At 43.8% G+C, this 22557-nt stretch overlaps 1 protein-coding gene across 13 annotated transcripts in view; it reads right to left on the bottom strand.

The window, feature by feature from the left end:
- KCNS3 (potassium voltage-gated channel modifier subfamily S member 3) overlaps positions 1 to 22557 on the bottom strand; it is a 47973-nt gene that overhangs the window by 14170 nt on the left and 11246 nt on the right. For 3 of the 13 annotated variants that reach the window (XM_086323577.1, XM_086323581.1, XM_086323579.1), the window contains exons 2-4: positions 11675 to 11775; positions 9579 to 9644; positions 1950 to 2138 (exon numbers count right to left, since the gene is read on the bottom strand). The exons of 1 other annotated variant lie outside the window; for it this stretch is intronic. The gene's annotated coding sequence lies outside the window, so the exon portion shown is untranslated. Of the gene's footprint in view, positions 1 to 1949; positions 2139 to 2447; positions 2695 to 9578; positions 9645 to 11674; positions 11776 to 21844; positions 21959 to 22557 lie in introns of those variants that run through there. 9 more of the 13 variants (XM_086323578.1, XM_086323583.1, XM_086323582.1 and 6 more) reach the window with 5 other exon arrangements.

Here is a 22557-nt window from a genome sequence, read left to right as displayed (position 1 = left end):
CAGGAGAGCTGCTTTAGAAGGCTAATTCAGTGAACCCAAAAGCCAGAAATCTGTCCTATTTGTAAAAAGCAAAGAAGCAGAGGTGAAAGATATTCACCAGAAATTGGAAAAATGTGGACTTTGCCACAAGAGGGGAGACTTAACTCTCCAGTAGCTACCTCATCACATTACATAGAGGAACTGAGTCACATTACATAGAGGAACCCTCATGCAGACAGTTGGCCACCTGATGGAAACTGCCAACTCACTGGAGAAGACCCTAAAGACAGCTGTCGGGGTGACGCAATGAGGTCCAGAGGCGGAGTGCCGGAGCAGAATGATCTGCTCCACATGAATCATTCCCCCTGCCCTTACTTCCCAGCTCTGTTCACCTTCTCCCATAGCCGTTCAGGTGCATTTTTATCTGCACTGCCCCCCACCCCACCCCTACCCCAGGCAAGGGATTACAGTGTCTTTATAGTTCTCTTTATCCTTAGTTATCTATATATCCTTATAGTTATCTTTATCCTTCTCTTTATTGCCTTTATAGTTCTCTTTATCCTCCACAACTCTGACCATTACTGTCACCAGACTCCAAGCTTTTCCCATGGAGGGGACTATGTCTTGTCATCACCACAGCCCCAGCCCCTTATGCTAAGTGCTGCCCATGGTCCAGTGAAAGATATTCATTTTGATCTAGAAGAATCAATAAACACTATGACTGTGAACAGATGGAGCACAGAGCATTTGGGAGCAGGAAACTATCCTATATGATGCTGTGATGGTCCATACATGCCGCTATGTGTTTGTCAAAACCCATAGAAAGTTCCACACCAAGAGTGAATCCTAATATGCACTACAGACTTAAGTCAATAATAATATGTCAGTATTGGCTAACAATTGTAATAAACACTGCACCAAGGCAAGATGTGAAAAGTAGGATGAACTGTGTGGATAAGGGGAGGGTGTACATGGGAACTCAGCAATTTCTGCACAATTTTTCTGTAAACTGTTCTTAAAAAAAAAAAAACACTATTTTTGTGAAAGAGCTAGCAGAAGGCTGTAGATCAGGCATGGTGAAATGACATGCCTCCAGTGACCAAACAACCAACAAGTAAGTTACACAAATGAAGTGGGCTAGTTGGGACTGCAGTGAACCACCCAGGCTTATCTCAGAGGCAAAGACTACTCGGCATGAGTCCTTTTTGAGAACAGAAGGCCAGTTTGGGTGTATCTTACAGTGTTCCTGGAAAACCCAGAAATCCTCATTTTTACGTAAGATATCTCAACATTAATCAGAATTGATCCAAAAAGTTTTTAACACTATAGGAAGTGTCAATTGTGCAGTTGTGTCCAATTCTTTGGGACCCTGTAAACTGTAGCCCACCAAGATCCTTTGTCCATGGGATTTCCCAGTCAAGAATACTGAAGGGGGTTGCCATTTCTTTTTCTAGTGGATCCTCTCAACCCAGGGATCGAACTTGGGTCTCCTGAATTGGAGGCAGATTCTTTACCATCTCAGCCACCTATATAGCTCAAGCAAAAGTGTGTCTCCGGGCCCAGTACTGCCAATAAGTCCTCAATCTGGGACCAGAGCGAGATTCTTCTCAGGTTCGGCACCATAGCACTCATTACAGGCCAGGCTAACTCAAATGGACACAAATGGAACCTTGTCACAGTAAGGAGTGTCACTTCCTCAAGTGTGAACTATAACCACAAAAGAGGGTGGGCCATGTGGACAACAGGATCTTCCAAAGTTGACCTGCTGTGTCTCCCAGCACACAGCAACCCAGTCCTTCCAGGCCAGCCCTCTCCCTTCCTTCCTCAGTCATCTACCCCAACTGCCCCATGGATGTTTACAAACAGAAGAGTCTCCCAGATGCTTAACCCTCATTTCTGTCACTAGGTTTTTCTCCCCTTCCTTTGGTAAATGCTGGCATCAGAGAAAACACCAGACAGGCAGCTCTTACCCTTGTGCTGTTGATGTCACACACTCTGCCCTCATCCTGCCCAGCGGAATATCCATCATCATCCAAGAAGCTCCAGCCTTCTCCCCTCACTGGAAAGTGTGGAATACAGAGGCATTTAGCAGCCAAAAAGAAAAGAATCCTGTTCTCTGGTTGTACCGGCCGAAGCAATCGCTGGGAAATCACTCTCACCTGCAGAAGAAAGTATCAGTCATGTTGTAACTCCAAAGAGAAAACACATCCAAAAAGTTTTATCTCAGACTCAATGCTCTGGGCATTTTACTAATTAGACTTATATCATAGAGACCAATCAAACTCCCAGGACCCATCACTCCCCTTGGTCACATGGCTACAGAGACATCAGGAAGTGATTCGCAACCACTTTCAGGCTCCAGGACTCAGATCTTGACTGGAGTGGACACCTGGGGCATCTCCACTGACCCCAAGGCCAATAAAATATCCATAACATGAGGTCCTAGAATTAGGACGTTAGTCACTCACCTCCCACACTGTTTCTTCCAGGAGCATCATTTTCCTAGTACATTTTTCAAGGGTATACTTATAAAAAGACCCTGATGTTGGGAAAGATTGAGGGCAGGAGAAGGGGGCGACAGGGGATGATATGGTTGGATGGCATCACCAACTCAGTGGATATGAGTTTGAGCAAACTCTGAGAGATAGTGAAGGACAAGGAAGCCTGGCTTGTTGCAGTTCATGGTGTCCCAAAGAGTCAGACATGACTTAGCGACTGAACAACAAATTTATAAACTTCTAATTGAACACCTTTAATCCATATTAGAGACCAAGTTTTGAGTGTGACTGCACTAATAGAATGAATACTGCTGCTCTAATTTGAAATCGATAGGTTTCAAAGGCTGGCCAAATTCAATGTTGCTTCATTGGTCACTGTCATCTTTCAGACATCAGAAATGACTATACATGCTAGATCAAAGTCCTCTAGTTATGTGTGCGCGCACATGTGTGTGTGTGTGTGTGTGATGTATGAGGGAGAGTTAATATGAAAATAAGAGGATAAATTTCATTTTTTCTCTCTGAATAAATTAAAGAAAGCAAAAAAAAAAAAAAACTTTACTTGCCAACAGGGTAAGCTTTGCTTCATGGTGGTGCTTTCCCATGGTAGTATCTAAGCATCTACCTATCGATTTTCATGTTTTCCAATCAATGCTAAGTTCAAAGGGGAAATAGGGAAGATAAAGAAGAAAGGATTGATCCTGAGCTTCAGAAAAAAGTGAAAGACATGCTTCCAGCTGTGTCAGTCACTGCAAACCTTCATTATATCTGAAGCTCTGCCTGATATTATCCAGGCATTGCGATTACAAACAAGATCCAGCACCTGCCCTCTCCCCCATCTCGGAGCCCATAGGACCGAAGCCAAAGAACAAACACGCGGAGGTGTCCTACCAACATCCAGGGGGCAACGGGGTGGGAAACAAAGCAGGAACCACAAGCCGGTCCCAACAAGGGCCAGAGCAACCCTGCGGCGAATTTCCACCTCTAATAGAGATGACAATGAGGAAGGATACAGAAAAAGTGCAGCTCTACCCACACTGAACTTCTGTGATTGGGACCCTTGGCAAAGAGGTAGAGACATTTCAACATGGACAAATAAAATTCAGGAGCTAGCCTCCTCCTCCATTCCTTCCACCCTTCCCCTCCTCCCCGCCTCATCTCCCTCTCCACCTCCTCCTTATTCTCCCCCTCCTCCCCCTCATGGTCCTCCCCCTTCCCGCTCCCCCCTCTCCTCTTCCTTATTCTCCCCCTCCTCCCCCTTACCATCCTCCTCCTTCTCATCTTCCTCTTCCTCCTCGTCCTTCCGCTCCCCCTTCTCCTCCTCTCCCCCGCTCCATCTCCACCTCCTCCTCTTTCTTATTCTCTCCCTCCTCCCCCTTAACGTCCTCCTCCTCCTCCTCCACGGCCTCCCAGCGGCACCTCAAAGGGTTAGCCTCAGATATTTGTGTTCCACTGGATATGTAGAAATGTCGTGCCTTTTTTAAAGGGTACAGCACACAAATATAGGCTTCCTTTCCCTACCAGACACCTTTCCAAAAGTAGCACATTTTAAAGGAAGGTAAGATTAATCTGGCTAGGAGATAATTAACTAACTACAAACAGCTTTGATATGACTACATTAATTACTGAAGAAAAAAAAACTCAACAAAGTCCTTAGGCTATTCAGCACTTCTGAGAAACCTCAGCACTGCTGGACACTGGCTTATCACCTTCACAGGATGGGGCTGGTCCAGGGACAGACAGACCAAATGTATCATTTTTACAGAAGCTGGTGCCCAGTGGGCATCAATGTCTGATGCATGAACAACATCCTAGGCTGTCTTTTTTCTCTTCTTCCCCTGAAAGTCAGAATTCTTGTGCCTTGCTTCATTTCCCCTCACCATGATTTCTGTCCAAAAGACTGGGTTTTTGGAAAACACATAAAATCAGTCAATATTTCTTTATATGAATTTATGTAAGTTCTGGCAGCTCTATAGTGGGGTTAATGGCGACCTCTTCCAAGAGGACTTATGCCATACCTACACCCAGAGCCCCGTCCCTGCAGCAGACCACTGCCGACCTGTGCCTCCACAGGAGACGCTCAAACACAGTTCTGTCTCAGTCTCATTTGAATACAGTCCCAAAGAATAGCAAGGAGAGATAAGAAAGCCTTCCTCAGTGATCAGTGCAAAGAAATAGAGGAAAACAACAGAATGGGAAAGACCAGAGATCTCTTCAAGAAAATTAGAGATACCAAGGGAAATTTTCACGCAAAGATGGGCTCAATAAAGGACAGAAATGGTATGGACCTAACAGAAGCAGAAGATATTAAGAAGAGGTGGCAAGAATACACAGAAGAACTGTACAAAAAAGATCTTCAAGATCAAGATAATCATGATGGTGTGATTACTCACCTAAAGCCAGACATCCTGGAATGTGAAGTCAAGTGGGCCTTAGGAAGCATCACTACAAACAAAGCTAGTGGAGGTGATGGAATTCCAGTTGAGCTATTCCAATTTTCAAATCCTGAAAGATGATACTGTGAAAGTGCTGCACTCAATATGCCAGCAAATTTGGAAAACTCAGCAGTGGCCACAGGACTGGAAAAGTCAGTTTTCATTCCAATCCCAAAGAAAGGTAATGCCAAAGAATGCTCAAACTACCGCACAATTGCACTCATCTCACACACTAGCAAAGTAATGCTCAAAATTCTCCAATCCAGGCTTCAGCAATATGTGAACCGTGAACTTCCTGATGTTCAAGCTGGTTTTAGAAAAGGCAGAGGAACCAGAGATCAAATTGCCAACATCTGCTGGATCATGGAAAAAGCAAGAGAGTTCCAGAAAAACACCTATTTCTGCTTTATTGACTATGCCAAAGCCTTTGACTGTGTGGATCACAATAAATTGTGAAAAATTCTTCAAGAGATGGGAATACCAGACCACCTGATCTGTCTCTTGAGAAATATGTATGCAGGTCAGGAAGCAACAGTTAGAACTGGACATGGATCAACAGACTGGTTCCAAATAGGAAAAGGAGTATGTCAAGGCTGTATATTGTCACCCTGCTTATTTAACTTATATGCAGAGTACATCATGAGAAACACTGGGCTGGATGAAGCACAAGCTGGAATCAAGATTGCTGGGAGAAATACCAATAACCTCAGATATGCAGATGACACCACCCTTATGGCAGAAAGTAAAGAAGAACTAAACAGCCTCTTGATGAAAGTCAAAGAGGAGAGTGAAAAAGTTGGCTTAAAGCTCAACATTCAGAAAACTAAGATCATGGCATCCAGTCCAATATCTTCATGGAAAATAGATGGAGAAACAGTGGAAATGGTGGCAGACTTTATTTTGGGGGGGCTCCAAAATCACTTCAGATGGTGACTGCAGCCATGAAATTAAAAGGCGCTTACTCCTTGGAAGAAAAGTTATGACCAACCTAGACAGCATGTTAAAAAGCAGAGACATTACTTTGCCAACAAAGGTCTGTCAAGTCAAGGCTATGGTTTTTCCAGTGGTCATGTACGGATGTGAGAATTGGACTATAAAGAAAGCTGAGCACCAAAGAATTGATGCTTTTGAACTGTGGTGTTGGAGAAGACTCTTGAGAATCCCTTGGACTGCAAGGAGATCCAACCAGTCAATCCTCAAGGAAATCAGTCCTGAATGTTCATTGGAAGGACTGACGTTGAAGCTGAAGCTCCAATACTTTGGCCACCTGATGTGAAGAACTGATTCACTGGAAAAGACCCTGATGCTGGGAAATATTGAAGGCAGGAGGAGAAGGGGATGATAGAGGATAGAGATGGTTGGATGGCATCACCAACTCAATGGACATGAGTTTGAGTAAACTCTGGGGGTTGGTGATGGACAGGGAGGCCTGGCATGCTGCAGTCCATGGGATCACAAAGAGTCAGACACGACTGAATGACTGAACTGAACTGATGTGAATTTATGTCAGTCCATCCCCTACTTACGGCATTCATACACTAGGTGTGACCTCTCCATGTAAAACAATAACTAGCATTTTCCGGGTCCCTACAACACACCAGGAACCTTCCCATTTTACTGGTGGGACACTGAGGCTCAAAGACACTGTTTGCCCAAAGCTCCACACCTGTGAGTACCACAGATGAGATTCAACTCAGGTAGGTCTGCCTGATTTCAATGAGTATAGAAAATCAAGATCCTCTTCTAGCCCTTGGGGGAAAATAAGGAAAGGTTGGGATGAGATGGCTGGATGGCATCACGGACTCGATGGACACGAGTTTGAGTGAACTCCTGGAGTTGGTGATGGACAGGGAGGCCTGGCGTGCTGCAATTCATGGGGTCGCAAAGAGTCGGACACGGCTGAGCGACTGAACTGAACTGAACTAGGAGAGATGGCAGACATGGCCCAAACCAGCAGGTTTCAGGGGAAGAAAAATGTGTACATCTGACACATTCCCCTCTTCCTGCTGAACAATCCCACCAACTGGTTCTGTTTCTGTGTTCCTATCATCCCTATCTGTGTGCAACTGTTCAAAAACAAAATAAAGACTGGAGCATTCGTGATTTTGCACTTATGCTGGTTTCTGACTTTGTTGAGTGATTCAGCAGGATCCGGACAAAACACATCAAGCTCATTCAGTATCTCCAGCCTCCGCAGAATCCCTCTCTTTACAGGACAAAGGGAGACCCTCGGTGGCATTCTTGGGCTCCCATCCAGCCTGGCTATATTTCCTGCTGGGTTGACTACAGCTTTCAAAAATGAACACGATGACCACCTCCAATATTGAGAGGGGAAAGGTGAAGATTAAGTGGCAGATAGGACTCTTTCATCACCCGGAGACCTGACATCCAATCTTGGAACAGAACGAGGAGAATCAAACAGACGAGCAGACAGTACACAAGACTGATAATGATTCCCTGCATCATTCTCCCAGAGAATCACAGGAATAATGTTGCTCTCCCAAAATTAAACTTTAAAACCAGAGCCTGAGAACTTAAAGCAGCACTCCAAGTGACACTGCAGCCTAGGTCTGTGTCCTCTGAGTTTGTAGAGAATGCTGAGAGCACCTGTCACTGCCCTGCTCACATTCTTCTGAAATGTTGTCACTTCAGTGCCACCCACAATACTGAGAAGCCTGCAGTTAGGGACAGTGTCCTAATATCAATCTTCAAATTAATTGTCTCTGTTTTACAATGACACCTGACAGGTTTTTGTTTTTGTTTTTAGCCAATTCCTCTCCCCCAAGCCAACAAGACTAAACAGTAAATTAATTAAAAGAACCAATATGGATAATGAAAGGCAGAGGATCAGCAATGGAAGCAGGGGAAGAAAGTCAAAGATCAAAATTGGTTGCCAAGACCCATTCCAGCACTTTCTAAAGAAGAAGAGTTTTATCCTGAAGACACAGCATCTCCAACACTGATATGATACATCTTGAGTGGGGTTTTAAGTCTCCAGAGCTCAGAGTCTCAGATAGCATTACATATTCCCAAATCTCCCCTTGTTCTGACTCTCAGCTCCTTGAGGCATCTGCTGGTGATTTCAGTTCCCAGGTTCCTTGCCAACACAGAGCAAATAAGCTATGCAGCTGACACAAGTGTCCACTCTGTCCACCACTTCTATTTAAAGAGTGGAACTTAGTAAAGCAAACAGAAGTTTATTTACTCAGCTCTGGGATACCTGAGTTTCTGAAGTTGCAAGTCTGAGACAGAGCTGACTCAGATCCGTGATAAGGTTACCAGGTAAATGACACCTTGGAGCACCCTCCTAGCAATCCGCCGACTTCCCTGGAGACGTGCTGACCTTGCAGACTTGTATAGCAGGGACTCTTAGCCTCAGCACCTCTGACATTTTGAGGCCGGATAATTCTTTTTTCCTGGGGGATATCCTATGCACTACAGGACACTTAGCAGCATCTCTGGCCTCTACCCAAAGGCTTCCCAGGTGGCTCAGTCAATGCAGGAGACACAGGTGTGATCCCTGGTCGGGAAGATGCCCTAGAGAAGCAAGATCCTTCCTGGAGGAGGGAATGGCAATCCACTCCAGTATTCTTGCCTGGGAAATTCCATGGACAAAGGAGCCTGGTGGGCTACAGACCATGGGGTCATAGGAGTCAGGCGTGACTGAGCGACTGAGTATGCATACATGCACTGGACTCTACCTAGATGCCAGCAGTATACCTCCTTCCTGCCCCCCAGGGTGTGACAATCAAAATATCTCCAGATACTGCCAAATGTCCCCTCAAAATCAGCAAGAAGAGTGAAAAACACCTCAGACACCTATATGGGAGCTGGAAGTTCAGAAAGATCAGAAAGACAGATTGTACTAATACTTCATCTGCTGTCAGGGGCTGGGGAAATTTCCCCAAAACACATATTCTTTTAGAATTCAGTGCTGGCATTTCTGGTGTCAGACAAGCAAAATTTTTCAAATGAGGAAAGATAAAAGCAAAGTTAACCTTTTGTTGAAAGTCAAAGCATGCATCACACAACTTGAATCTTGAGTCTAGTGTAAAGATTAGTGATTTTCTCAGTGAGTCGGTCTTCTGTTTGCTAACATTTTCAGTACTAGAATAATACCCAGGGCCACACAGTCATACAGTTTCAAAGATGTGGCCTACTTCCTGCGGGCCCGGGGCTCCTGCTGGCCACACCCACTACTAATCAAAGCTGCCAATCTTGTGGAAACTCTGATCTGCCACAAAATATCAGTTTGGTAGTCTTGCCCCTATTCATCATTTACAGACTAATTTCCCATAAAATCTAAGAGTAATGATGCGATACAAGGACAAAGAAAAGGTAAATGCTGACCCTACCTCTAGCTTGCTTCATTAGTAAGAACTGTGGTCAAGGGTTTTGCTTAAATAAAGTTAAAATAATGCAATCAGGCCACCATAGTAGAATTTAATGTGCCAGTAAAATCATATTTAAATCCTATAATCCAAAGCAATCAGAATAATACAACCCTGTCTAGTTAATTCAGAAAGTAGTTTACTAAGAATATCTATCTCCAAACGACTTATTTTTTCCAAATTATCAAATTTCAGTGGAGAATGAACATGTGGACACAGAGTGGGAAGGGGAGGGTGGAACAAACTGGGAGGCTAGCACTGACATATATACCTACCACGTGTAAAACAGCCAGTGGGAAGCTGCTGAATAGCACAGGAAGCTCAGCTGGTGCTCTAATGACCTGGAGGAGGGGGGATGGGGGAAGTGAGAGGGAGGCTCAAGAGGGAAGGGATATATGCATATATATACAGATGATTCACTTTGTCATACAGCAGAAACTAATACAACATTATAAAGCAACTATACTCCAATAATAAAATAATAAACAAATAAAATATGAAAGTGGTAGTGAAAGTCGCTCAGTCATGTCTGACTCTTTGTGACCCCATGGACTATACAGTCCATGGAATTCTCCAGGCCAGAATACTGGAGTGGGTAGCCTTTCCCATCACCAGGGGATCTTTCCAACCCAGGGATCAAACCCAGGTCTCCCACATTGCAGGTGGATTCTTTACCACCTGAGCCACAAGGGAAGCCCAAAATATAAAATATAGAGGCCATTAAAAAAGAAATACCTTAAGTCAATAGGAAAAATCCTTAAGTTAACCAAGATTTTTTTTTTCCTTCCTTTTTCTCTGTCTCAAGAGGAAAATGAAAGCTTCCCAGGGTCTAAAATATTCAGGAATTAAAAATAAATTGATAGGGATTATGGTATTCAGAGAGAAAACCAGTAAGTGCTTGCTAAAGCAAGGCCTCTAAATGATATTTGAAGGGTTAATACAAATTATACTTCTCTTGGCCATCCAGAATGAGTGAATGCAACACCATCCCCAGATATCCCAAGGGCTACAAGCATGGTAACTGAACACCACTGTCTTCCCCCAGGGTTCTGTTCCTAGACGACCTCCCCTGGGGAGCAGTAAAAGGCAGCAAGCCGCTGCTGAGTCATCTTGGAACACAACCCACAAACAGGAAGGTAAGGAGGGTCCTGTGGAAGGCCGTGCACCTCGTAAGGAAAAGCAAAACCACACTGCCACTGCCCCTAGCGTGGTCCTCCTCCTCAACTGCCACCATTCCACTGGCCCCAGGGAGGAATGCCCTGCCTCCCTCCACTTTGCAGGAGTCCCCCAGCTTCACGGCTGACAAGCAGGGGCTCAGCCTGCAGCGAGGAAACAGGAAAATCATCCCACCTGGGGACTTTAGACTTTTAGTTCAGTCTTATCTGTCCCCACGTTTGCAATGACATGACTGACGCATCCAACATCTACACTAACACAGTGATAAAATGATCAACTGAAAGAAAACAATTCTGTGGGTACAGTGGGGGGGGCGGGGGGGGAATCTATCATGCAATGATAGTAGCAGTGTCAACTGATTAAAGGAAATCTGGAGGACACTAGTAATGTATATCATAAAATCCCACAGTTTCACCTTTTGGAATGTATCCTGAGGAAATAAATCAGACACATGTCCAAGGGTGTAGATACGATTTCACTGCATCATTAATTATTCATAAGAGTATAAAGGCAACCTAAAAGTCCATCAATAGGGGAATGGTGAAATAAGATTAGGAGCAGGCCATGCCAAAGAATACTCTGTGGCCGCTGAAAATGCTGACATGATCATAACAGCTCTGCATACCAAGTCAGGCTCCTCTCTAAGTGTTCACACCTGAATCCATTTAATCCTCACAACACTTGGACTAGTAGTATTTCCACTGGGTTCATTTTACAGAGGGAGCAACTGGCAAAGAGAGAAGTTAACTAACTCTCCAGAGTCAGTAGCTCCTAAGTGATGGTTTGACAGTTTAAATTCAACCAATAATGCTCTAAAGCCCTGTTCATCCACTGGACTCCATTGTCCAGAGATTCAAGAAAAGTAAGTCACAAAATGGTAAGTAAGAGAAGAAAATAATTATAATAGTGTCATGATCTGATCTTTATAAACTATGTCTGCCTTTATGAAATGGAAAAAAAAAACTATACAAATATGCCCCAAAATGTTAAACACATTCTCTCTGAATGATGGAATTTGGGGTGATTTTTGCCTTCTATTCTGTACCTCTCAGCATTCTGTGAATTTCTTTAAAGTATTACAAAAACACTGAAGAAAACAGTTATTTCTACTTGGGAAAATAAAAGGTCATAAGCAGCCTTGGTCAGTATTTGGGAAGGGAGGAGAGGCAGAAGAGCAGACATTAAGTCAACTTACAGGTCTGGGTGAGACAGAGCCCTCCGCCGACGTGCTCTGCCATCACGTGTAGGACTGTAAGCTTCTGCTTTTCATTCCATCTGCTTTAAGACAGGCCTGTCCTGGAAATAACGGAAGACAAAACACAACACGGCTCTTGCCCTCTGTGCTTAAGGAGCTTAGAAAATGTTGGAGGAAAGTAAATAGGTAAATAAACAACTGCAACCCAAGGCAGAATATCAACACAAGAGGAGATACTGAGAAGGTGCTGCAGTTCAGAGGAGGTAAAGGGTCCCCTGGGATGGGGAAGCAGGGACACTGCCTGACCAGGTATATCAGAGCTGAGCCCTAAGAGTTGGGTCAGATACGAACAAGTAAAGAAGAACAGTTGAGAGTAAGGCTGCTCTCCAAGTAGAGGAAAGAACTCGTGTAATATGTGGGGCCTAAAACGCCTATAGCAGGTAGAGAGCAGAAAATGGCTGGACTCGCCCAAGATGTAGCCATGTGACCTAGACTTATTGATTTTACTTTTTTTTTTGGCTATGCCTTGTGACTTGTGGGATCTTAGTTCCCCAACCAGGGATTCCCCAATAGTGGAAGCTCAGAGTCCTAACCACTGGACTCCAGGGAAGTCTCTGCTGCTGCTGCTAAGTCTCTTCAGTCGTGTCCGACTCTGTGCGACCCCATGGATGGCAGCCCAACAGGCTCCCCTGTCCCTGGGATTCTCCAGGCAAGAATACTACAGTGGGTTGCCATCACCTTCTCTGAAGAAGTCCCTGGACATATTTAAATAGATTCTTTCTTCTCAGAATATGAAGAATTTGTACTGTCCACACCTTGGTGAGCTGGGAGTTACCCAGGAGAGAGATGTCCCTATGGAAGCAAAATGGATTGCATGTGGCCATACAGAGAATCTGCTGAAACATGAGACCACACCCCAGGTGTCCTGAACTATTCAGCCACAAGGAACAGTCAGAGTAATTCAGCTTTCAGTTCAGTCGCTTAGTCATGTCCAACTCTTTGTGATTCCATGGACTGCAGCACGCCAGGCTTCCCTGTCCATCACCAACTCCTGGAGCTTGCTCAAACTCATGTTCATTGAGTTGCTGATGCCATCCAACCATCCCATCCTCTGTCGTCCCCTTCTGCTCCCGCCTTCAATCTTTCCCAGCATCAGAGTCTTTTCAAATGAGTCAATTCTTCGAATCAGGTGGCCAAAGTATTGGAGTTTCAGCTTTGGCATCAGTCCTTCCAATGAATATTCAGGACCAATTTCCTTTTGGATGGACTGGTAGGATCTCCTTGCAGTCCAAGTTACTCTCAAGAGTCTTCTCTAACACCACACTTCAAAAGCATCAATTTTTCAGTGCTCAGCTTTCTTTATAGTCCAACTCTCACATCCATACGTGACTACTGGAAAAACCATAGCTTTGACTACGCCAAAGTCTTTGACTGTGTGGATCACAACAAGCTGTGGAAAATCGTTAAAGAGATAGGAATACCAGACCACCTTACCTGCCTCCTAAGAAATCTGTGTGCAGGTCAAGAAGCAACAGTTAGAACCAGACATGGAACAACAGACTGGTTCCAAATCGGGAAAGGAGTATGTCAAGGCTGTATATTGTCACCCTGCTTATTTAACTTATATGCAGAGTGCATCATGAGAAATGCTGGGCTGGATGAAGCACAAGCTGGAATCAAGATTGCCGGGAGAAATATCAATAACCGCAGATATGCAGATGACACCACCCTTATGGCAGAAAGTGAAGAACTAAAGAGCCTCTTGATGAAAGTGAAAGAGGAGAGTGAAAAAGTTGGCTTAAAGCTCAACATTCAGAAAATGAAGAGCCTGGCATCTATAGATGGGGAAACAGTAGAAACAGTGACAGACTTTATTTTGGGGGGGGCTCCAAAATCACTGCAGATGGTGACTGCAGCCATGAAATTAAAAGACGCTTGCTCCTTGGAAATAAAATTAAGACCAACCTGCTGCTGCTGCTGTTAAGTCACTTCAGTCGTGTCCGACTCTGTGCGACCCCATAGATGGCAGCCCACTAGGCTCTGCCATCCCTGGGATTCTCCAGGCAAGAATACTGGAGTGGGTTGCCATTTCCTTCTCCAATGCATGAAAGTGAAAAGTGAAAGTAAAGTTGCTCAGTCGTGTCTGACTCTTAGCGACTTCATGGACTGCAGCCTACCAGGCTCCTCCACCCATGGGATTTTCCAGGCAAGAGTACTGGAGTGGGTTGCTGTTGCCTTCTCCAAAGACCAACCTAGACAGCTTATTAAAAAGCAGAGACATTACTTTGCCAAGAAAGGTCCGTCTAGTCAAAGCTGTGGTCAGAGAAATTAAAACAAAACAAAAAACCCTTTGGCATTATCACTGTTATAGAATATCTGAAAAATTAGAAGCTACCACTGGGTAGAACCAGGAACTGCAGTAATCCAAAATAGCTAGATCGTCTTTAATGATTTAATAGAGAAGAACATATATTGCTAAGTTATAAATTGGTTATTCTGGTAACTGTATTTCCATACAGTTGGATTCTTTTATATTCTGTGGCTTTTTTTTTTTTTTTTTTGCATTTAAAAATACTATTTTAAAAAGTGGTCCATAGACGTCCCAGGACTGCCAAAGGATTCCATGGCACAAAAAAAGTTAAGAATGTAAAATTGTAAATCACTTCATGTTACTCCGGTAGTAACTTCCATCTTACTCAGAGTAAAGTTTCCCTTCCCTGGCCTGACTCATCTGATTTCATCTCCTACTCCTCTCACTCTCTTTCACTGCCATCTGGCACACTGGTCTCTTTCTTCGTGTGCTCAGTTGTTCAGCTGTATCCAACTCCGACCCATGGACTATAGCCCGCCAGGCTCCTCTGTGAGTGGAATTTCCCAGGCAAGGATACTGAAGTGGGTTGACATCTCCTTCTCCAAGGGATCTTCCCAATGCAGGGACTAGTCTCTGTAACAGTCCTTAATCCTGCCAAGTGAGGCACATTCCTGCCTCAGGGCCTTTGCATGGTTGATCTTTGTGCCTCGAATGCTCTGCGTCCAGTTGATTGAACCCCACATCCTTCTTCCTCACATCCTTCAGGTCTTTACTCAGATAACAGCTTCAGAATGACACTTTCCTTGTTTACCCTATCTAAAATATCCCTCAATGAAACTCCTAGCCCCCTTCCTTACTCTATTTTTTCTCCTTAGCATTTGTTAATCTGTAAAATACATAGAGACATATGCTTTGTTTCTTTATCTTAGTTACAGTTTGTTTAAACTATATTATAGTTTGTTTAAGCTCATATCCCACTTGGATATTAGCCCCATAAAGGCAGAAATTTTTATCTTATGCTTCACTGTATCCCCAGCACCTTGAACCTCACATGACATGTATGAGATTCTCAAAAATTGCATACTGAGTTGATTGATGAATCAATTAGTTGGTTGACATTTATCACATTTCTTGGCTACTGGCTGCTTCCACACCATGTCGAATTTGAAAGTCTCTATTGCCCACTGGGAGGAAAGAAAAATCACACAAAATATGCTTTTGAAACTGTGGTCACCACAGATGAAAAGAAGCTTACTTATCAGCCAGTGCAGATGGGAGATACATTTTTTTCCTTAATAGTTTTACATCAAAGACAAAATAGATAAGTTCTAACACACACAAGTTATGAATCAAGTTATAGCATAACAAATACAAAAAAGTAAATAGAAAAATTGACATATGGCATACAACCAATAAAAGCACACTAACTCAGAATGTAGAAGAAGTGATGCTGGTTGATATGATCATCACACAGATTTCACCTGGCAAATGATTTAAAAAAGGAAATGGACAGCTTACAATGGCATGAGTAAAAACACATAAGAAATCACTACATGGGTACTGCTGCTTTTAAAATGCAGAATTACCCGTTTGAAGGCTTTGCTGCTTACCTATTAAAATAGCAAAGCTGCCTTTAATATTGATAAAATCTGAAGCTCACAGCACTATCTTCATAGACATATAAAGCACCTCACTCCATGCTACACCCCAGGAGCATGTGGTTTTAATAAGAACAACTTTCTTCTTGTAGGATAATCTGCCAACCAGGCAATGGAAGACTGGACTTTTGTAGGTATAAAAGGTAAGTCAAGGACAAATGAAGGAAGTACTATTTTATATCACATACATCCTTATACGGACATGCTCAAGTCACACATATTAAAAAATAACACAAAATAGGGACTTCCCTGGTGGTCCAGTGGGTAAGACTCCACACTCCCAAAGCAGGGAGCCCAGCTTCAATCACTGGTCAGGGAACTAGATCTCCTGTGTTGTAACTAAGACCAGGAACAGTCAAATAAATAAATAAATAAAATACAAAAAATCTTCCAAATTCCTCCTTGCAACACAGCTTTTCGAAAACAGTTTTTACACTCATCCTTCCTTCTTCTCCTACAATACTTGCCCTAATGCTGCACTCAATGTTTTGCTAAAGGCACCTCCAGACAGCCAAAGCCGAGGTTCACGTCACATCTCTGAGTGACTTGTTTGAGGCACTTGTCTCTGCCCACCTCCCAGCCCTTGCAGTTCACCAATGCCACTTCTCTGGCTACTTATTCTTGGTTTCCTATGAGACTCTGCTTCTTCTTCCCGAAGCTTAAATCTGAGTTCACAAAATAAAATACCCGCAGGGACTAGGTAAGATGAGAGAGGAGGTCACCTGGCCACTGTGACAACCTGGAGAGCACCAGTCCTGCCAGAAAAGGATCACTGCCCCTCATCTGTGAGCATCAGGTGGCCAGATGACCCCAGACGGTCAAGGATATCCATTAATCTTATTTTTACAGGAACTTTCCCAACTTTTCCAATATCATCAATTTCATGGTTAATGTTTTAATACTGTAAGCCAAATCAACAGATCTGTAGCCTGGATACAGCCCATGGACCTCAAATTTGTGTCATTTCCCCCATCCCGTGGGTTTCTCATCTCGCTGTTCTTCTCCCTGAAAATTTCACTCGACTCAAGAGCCCAGGTGTGAATCTCCAGCCCAGAGCCCCTCCTACCTTGTGGATTCACGGAACTGCCTACTGGATGTATCCATTCGAATGTCCCAATGGGACCTTGAAATAAAACACGTGTACACTTTCCCTTCATCCTCTGTTCCCAAACATGTCTCAAGTCCCTTTCCTTCCCCTCTCTCCTGCCTCTGCTTCAATTCAGACACACAGTGTTTTCCATGATTTACTCAATAGACTTCTGACTGTCCTCCCCACCCAGGCCTGTCCACATTCTCTACTCTCAAATTCATTCTTCCATCCAAGCTAAAGCTACCTTCTAAAAGGCACAGCCTTGTATAACACAGGGAACTCAAACTGGTGCTCTGTGACAACCTAGAGGGGGTGGGATATGGGAGGGAGTGGGTTCAAGAGGGAGGGGACACATGTACACTTAAGGCTGATTCACGTTGTCATATAGCAGAAACCAACACAAGATTGTGAAGCAATTATCCTCCAATTTAATTTTTTTAAAGGAAAAAAGATAAATAAATAAAATGCACAACCTTAACATGCTCTGATGGCTCCCTTGGCCTTCAGGATAAACTCTGGATCCACACTGCTTGAGTCTGAATCTGCCCAAAACTTAACTAAGACCAAGGCCATGCATGCTTAGTCATGTCTGACTCTTTCGTGACCCCATGGGCTGCAGCCCACCAGGCACCTCTGTCCATGGGATTTTTCAGGCCAGAATACTGGAGTGGGCTGCCATTTCCTCCTCCAGGGGATCTTCCCCACCCAGGGATCGAACCCTCATCTCCTGCATTGACAGGTGTATTCTTTACCATTGCACCACCTAAGAACAGCACTATATAAATACTTATTCTATTTTATCATTAACCATTGCCAGAGCCCTGAGTGTCAGCTGAGTAAGACTTGGAATAAGTACACAGAGACTGACCCATCTCTTTGATGCTACTTTGACCCCCACCCCAGCCCCCCAGGTAGACACACCTGCATCAGGTTCACCCACAGCAACAATGAGAGGCCAGCAAAATTCACCGGCAGAGCTTTAGTCTCCTGTGTCTCTTTCAGTACAGCCCTCACTCACTTCCAGCCAACACCCTTCTTGCATTTGCCCTGTTCCCCTTTCAAAACCAGTAGGAAATGCTGTGAGGTTAGTCTTCATGCTCAGGTATGAAGTGAGGCCTCTGGACACTTCTCATAACACCAAGGGCTCTTTGGATACAAACAACAGCAACTGGGCTGGCTCACTGACAAATCCAATCTGTGTCAAACAGAAGGCTCTTTGAAGCTCTGTGAGCCAAAGAGAAGCCTGAAGATCCACACGTGGCCACAGACAGGAGCCGGGGCACTTCTGGAGGACATAGAGACAGAAACAACTGACAGAAGAAGCGGTCTGGCCAGGGAGAGCAAGGAACACGCCAGGAGGCTCCTCCATCCGGCCGTCCCTCCACTGACAGACGCCTGACAGGCTGGGCGAACCGTCTGTCTGTCCCGTGGCTGGACCGGGGCAGAAGGAATCTCAGGGGCATCCTTAACAACCACCATCCCACCAAGACAACAACCAGACAGGGAGGAATAATTACCCAAAGGAAATGAGAGGGTTGCAGGAAGAGGAAACTGATGTGTGGCTGAAAAGTCCATTCAACTTTCCCACAGAGTTCTCCACTCTCGACCTTAGAACTATAAATATAAATATGAGTATGAATAATGTATGGGCTTCCCTGGTGTCTCAGTGGTAAAGAAGCCACCTGCCAATGCAAGAGACTCGGGTTCAATCCCTGGGGCAAGAAGATCCCCTGGAGGAGGAAATGACAACCCACTCCAGTATTCTTGCCTGGGAAATCCCATAGACAGAGGAGCCTGGTGGGCCACAGTCCATGGGGTCACAAAGAGTGGGACAGGACTGAGCGACTAAAAACAACAACATGAATACTATAGAAGTCTAAGGAATTTCAGGTCTCAAGGATCAGGTCAAATTACCTCTGTGGGTGACTGAGGTCTCCTAATGCCCCAAATCCTACTCATAGTCAAGTCAGTGACATCATCTCACCCCTACCTCTCACAAACACCCCTTCCCTCTCCACAAGCAGCCAGAGACTTTCCTAAACTACATGTCACAATGCGTCTATACTTTCCATAAACCTACAGTAGCTCCCCAGTGTGTTCAGGACAGAGTTCAAACTTCTTTCCACAGATGTCAAAGCCAGAACATCCCCACCTGTATCTCTGACCACTGTCTCCACCCATCTACTTCCAACCCCTCTTCCTGGGCTGCAACATATTCCTTCCCATCCCCAGCCACAGAGCACACTCTCTTTCCCAAATCTCACTGAAGTTGCCCCCTTGATTCCCTCCTTTTTCAGTTAATTCCTGTTTGGTCTTCAAGAAACGAGCTCCAGTGTCATCTCTTCCAAGACACTGTCTTTTGAGGCACTGCACACATGTTGATGTGCCCACACATCCACGCACACATCTCTAGCTACACAGGCATGATACTCGGTGCTTACAGATCTGTACTTCTCAGCAATATCACCGACACACAGGGATATCAGCAGGCAAGTGGGAGATGTCTGGTGGGATCCTGACTAAATGAATGTTCCACCTAACGGTAAAAAAAAGCAAGGATTCACCTGCTCAAGAGTGAGAAGCCTGCTCAGAGGGTGCCTTAACACTATACAGTCTTCCCTGGAGGCTCCAGGATGTGGGATGAGAATGTTTGACCAAGCTATCATTTCTACCTAGTCTGTGCCCCTGATACATCAAGGTCTTTCCAAAGGATTGTAGAAAAGCATCTATTGCAGCTAGAAGTCACAGATTTTGCTAAATCATAAATCCTCAACATATTTACAACAAAACTCTGAGACAGCCAAATGTCTGTTGCTGTAGTAAGCTGTCACAGAGACTATTTATTTCATGGAGTGAAAAAAGAAGTTTCACTTAACATTTTAAATATGATGGTTTATATAACATCTAATCCATTATTTGGAAGGGAGAAAAAATGTTTTTATGCTTCACAAATATCCACATCCAGCTCCTGGAAACCAAGCTGGGAGGACTTTTTTTTTTAACGCTTTGCCCAGAACTATCCACTATGACTCACTCCAAACTTTATCAATATAAAGAAATTATAAAATAATGAGATCCCCAGGGGATGCGAGTCAGAATCACGTGACCTAGTGGGAGCTGCAGCTGGCTCCCACTGCCCAACATCATGAGAAAGAATCTAATGGGATATCCCAAGCCCAGAAAAAAGACAAAATTCAAAATTCAAAGTATAGTTTCTATTGAGTGTGTATCGCTTTCACACCATCTTAAAGTTGAAAAACAGTAAGTCAAAATATCATGTCAGGACCATTTGTAGATATAACCAAAAATGCATGGTCCTCAAATTCTAAAATACTACTATCTTGTGCTTCATAGAAAAAATTTGCCAACCCTTGAGCAAATACTTAACACTCAAATAACAAAAATGCCAATAACATAGAGATCCCCATATTTGATTATAAACTCTTCCCTTTGATCATATGTGTGCATGCTAAATCGCTTCGGTCATGTTCAACTCTGTGTGACCCTATGGACTATAGCCTGCCAGACTCATCTGTCTATGGGATTCGCCAGGCAAGAATACTATAGTGGGTTGCCACTCCTACTCCAGGGGATTGTCCCGATGCACTGATCAAATCTGCATCTTACATCTCCTGCATTGGCACGTGAGTTCTTTACCACTAGCACCACCCGGGAAGCCCCAGTTTGGAATTCTCCAGGCAAGAATCCTGGAGTGGGTTGCCATTCCCTTCTCCAAGGGATCTTCCCAACCCAGGGATTGAAACTGGGTCTACCGCATTTCAAGCACATTCTTTACTATCTGAGTCACCAGGGAAGCCCTATGATCATAGATACCTCTCGCAAACTCAAACTGTAGACTAGCATAGAAATTAAAAATTCCTAAAAGCCCTAGAATTTCTTTTGTCAGATATGGCTAGAACAAATATTGTCTCCAATCCTGTGGTTGCTTTCATCAATTGTTATTGTTACTTATTAAAAAGTGAGTTAAAAAAGAGTTTTCAATTTGACTTATTAAAATTAATTTGCACATCTCTCCTTTCTCCAGTCTACATCCTCACTTCTCTCTGAGTTTCAGAGTTCTCCATACAAGGAAGAACAAGGTGGGGTAGAATAGGAAGGAAGAAAATGAGAGACCCCAAGCCCTCTGGCAAGCACAGCAGTGACATGGGCAGAGCCCCAGAGATGGCTTTTGGCACCATCTCTGGACCAGTGCAGACTTTCTTCCTGACCTTCTAAGCAGAAGTCCTCACCCCACAGTAAATAGGAATGCACACCTGAAAACAACGAATGATATGATACTTCTCTTTCTCAGGAGCCACCTAGTTTTTTCACTTGGAATCATAGATAAACAATACAGGGAATTGTGAAGGTCCAAATCAGACAGTATGACATGAAAAGAGATAAAAACATAACATAACCAAAAGTTAATTTGGCTGTGGATTTATTCTATAGCAGTAGTTCTCAAGTGACTCCCGATGGCTCAGTGGTAAAGAATCCACCTGCCAATGCAGGAGATATGAGTTCAATCCCTAGGTCAGGAAGATCTTTGGAGGAGGAAATGGCAACACGCTCCATTCTTCTTGCCTGGGAAATCCCATGGACAGAGGAGCCTGACAGGCTATACAGTCCATGCGGTTGCAAAGAGTCAGACATGATTGAGCATGCACGCAAGCCAGCCAAGTAGTTCTCAAAGTGTCATCAGGGACCTCTGGGGTTCCTAAGGTTCTTTAAAGGGTTCATGAGGTCAAAACTATTTTCATAATAAACTAAGATGTTATTTTCCTGTTTCCTTCTCATTCTCTCACCAGTGTCCTATGGACTTTTCCATAGGATATAGTTTGAGAACATAACAGACTTAGTAGAGAAGCAAATCTAAGCATTCCATTGTGTTCTATTAACCTAGACAAATAAATTTGTAAAAGTGTAAAACAATGTCACTTATAATTATTTTGTTTAAAAAAAGATAGTTATTTTTCATAAAAATATGCCATTTGTGTTAACATGGTATGAGATTATCGTTAGTTTAAATGAATTAATGATTAATTTGAAATGTATCTATTTTCATTTCTAATATAAACATTACCTGGTAACTCAGTTGGTAAAGAACCCACCTGCAATGCAGGAGACTCCAGTTCAACTCCCGGGTTGGGAAAATCCCCTGGAAAAGGGATAGGCTACCCACTCCAGTATTCTTGGGCTTCCCTGGTGGCTCAGCTTGAAAAGAATCTGCCTGCAATGAGGGAGACCTGGATTTGATCCCTGGGTTGGGAAGCTGCCCTGGAGAAGGGAACAGCTACCCTCCCCAGTATTCTATCCTGAAGAATATAGTCTAGCCTGACTATATAGTCCATGGGGTTGCAAAGAGTTTGACATGACTAAGTGACTTTCACATTAACAAAAGCTTAAAACAAAACCTTTTAAGCATATACAGGTCCTGAGACCAAAACATTTGAAAATGCAATTTCACAGCAATGCAATCTCAATTTCTTTTTTTTTTTTTTTCTGATTTTTTTACTGTAGTAAAATATACATGACCTAAAATTTACCCTCTCAACCATTCTGAAGTATACAGCTCAATGGTATTAAAAGCATTCATAACAACATGCAAACACCATCTGAAACTCTAGAACTCTTTTCATGCTTAAAACTGGAACTCTCTACCCGATACAGTACTTCTTGTGGATCTGTCTACTTCGTCCAATCAGCTAATCAGCCCACACTAATGGGACCCTTCCTCCTCTAGGGTGTGTAGGGTGTGTTTCTGTGTAGATGGGTGTGTGGGGCAGGACCTTGTATGCAGGAGAGACAACTCCATCCCCTCCTA

The sequence above is a fragment of the Bos grunniens genome, chromosome 11 (assembly GCF_055505025.1).
Source record: "Bos grunniens cultivar Pamir isolate PY7600 chromosome 11, Bosgru_T2T1.0, whole genome shotgun sequence".
Taxonomy (NCBI): domain Eukaryota; kingdom Metazoa; phylum Chordata; class Mammalia; order Artiodactyla; family Bovidae; genus Bos; species Bos grunniens.
Note: the sequence above shows the minus strand (reverse complement) of the source record. Positions and strands in the feature narration are given on the sequence as shown.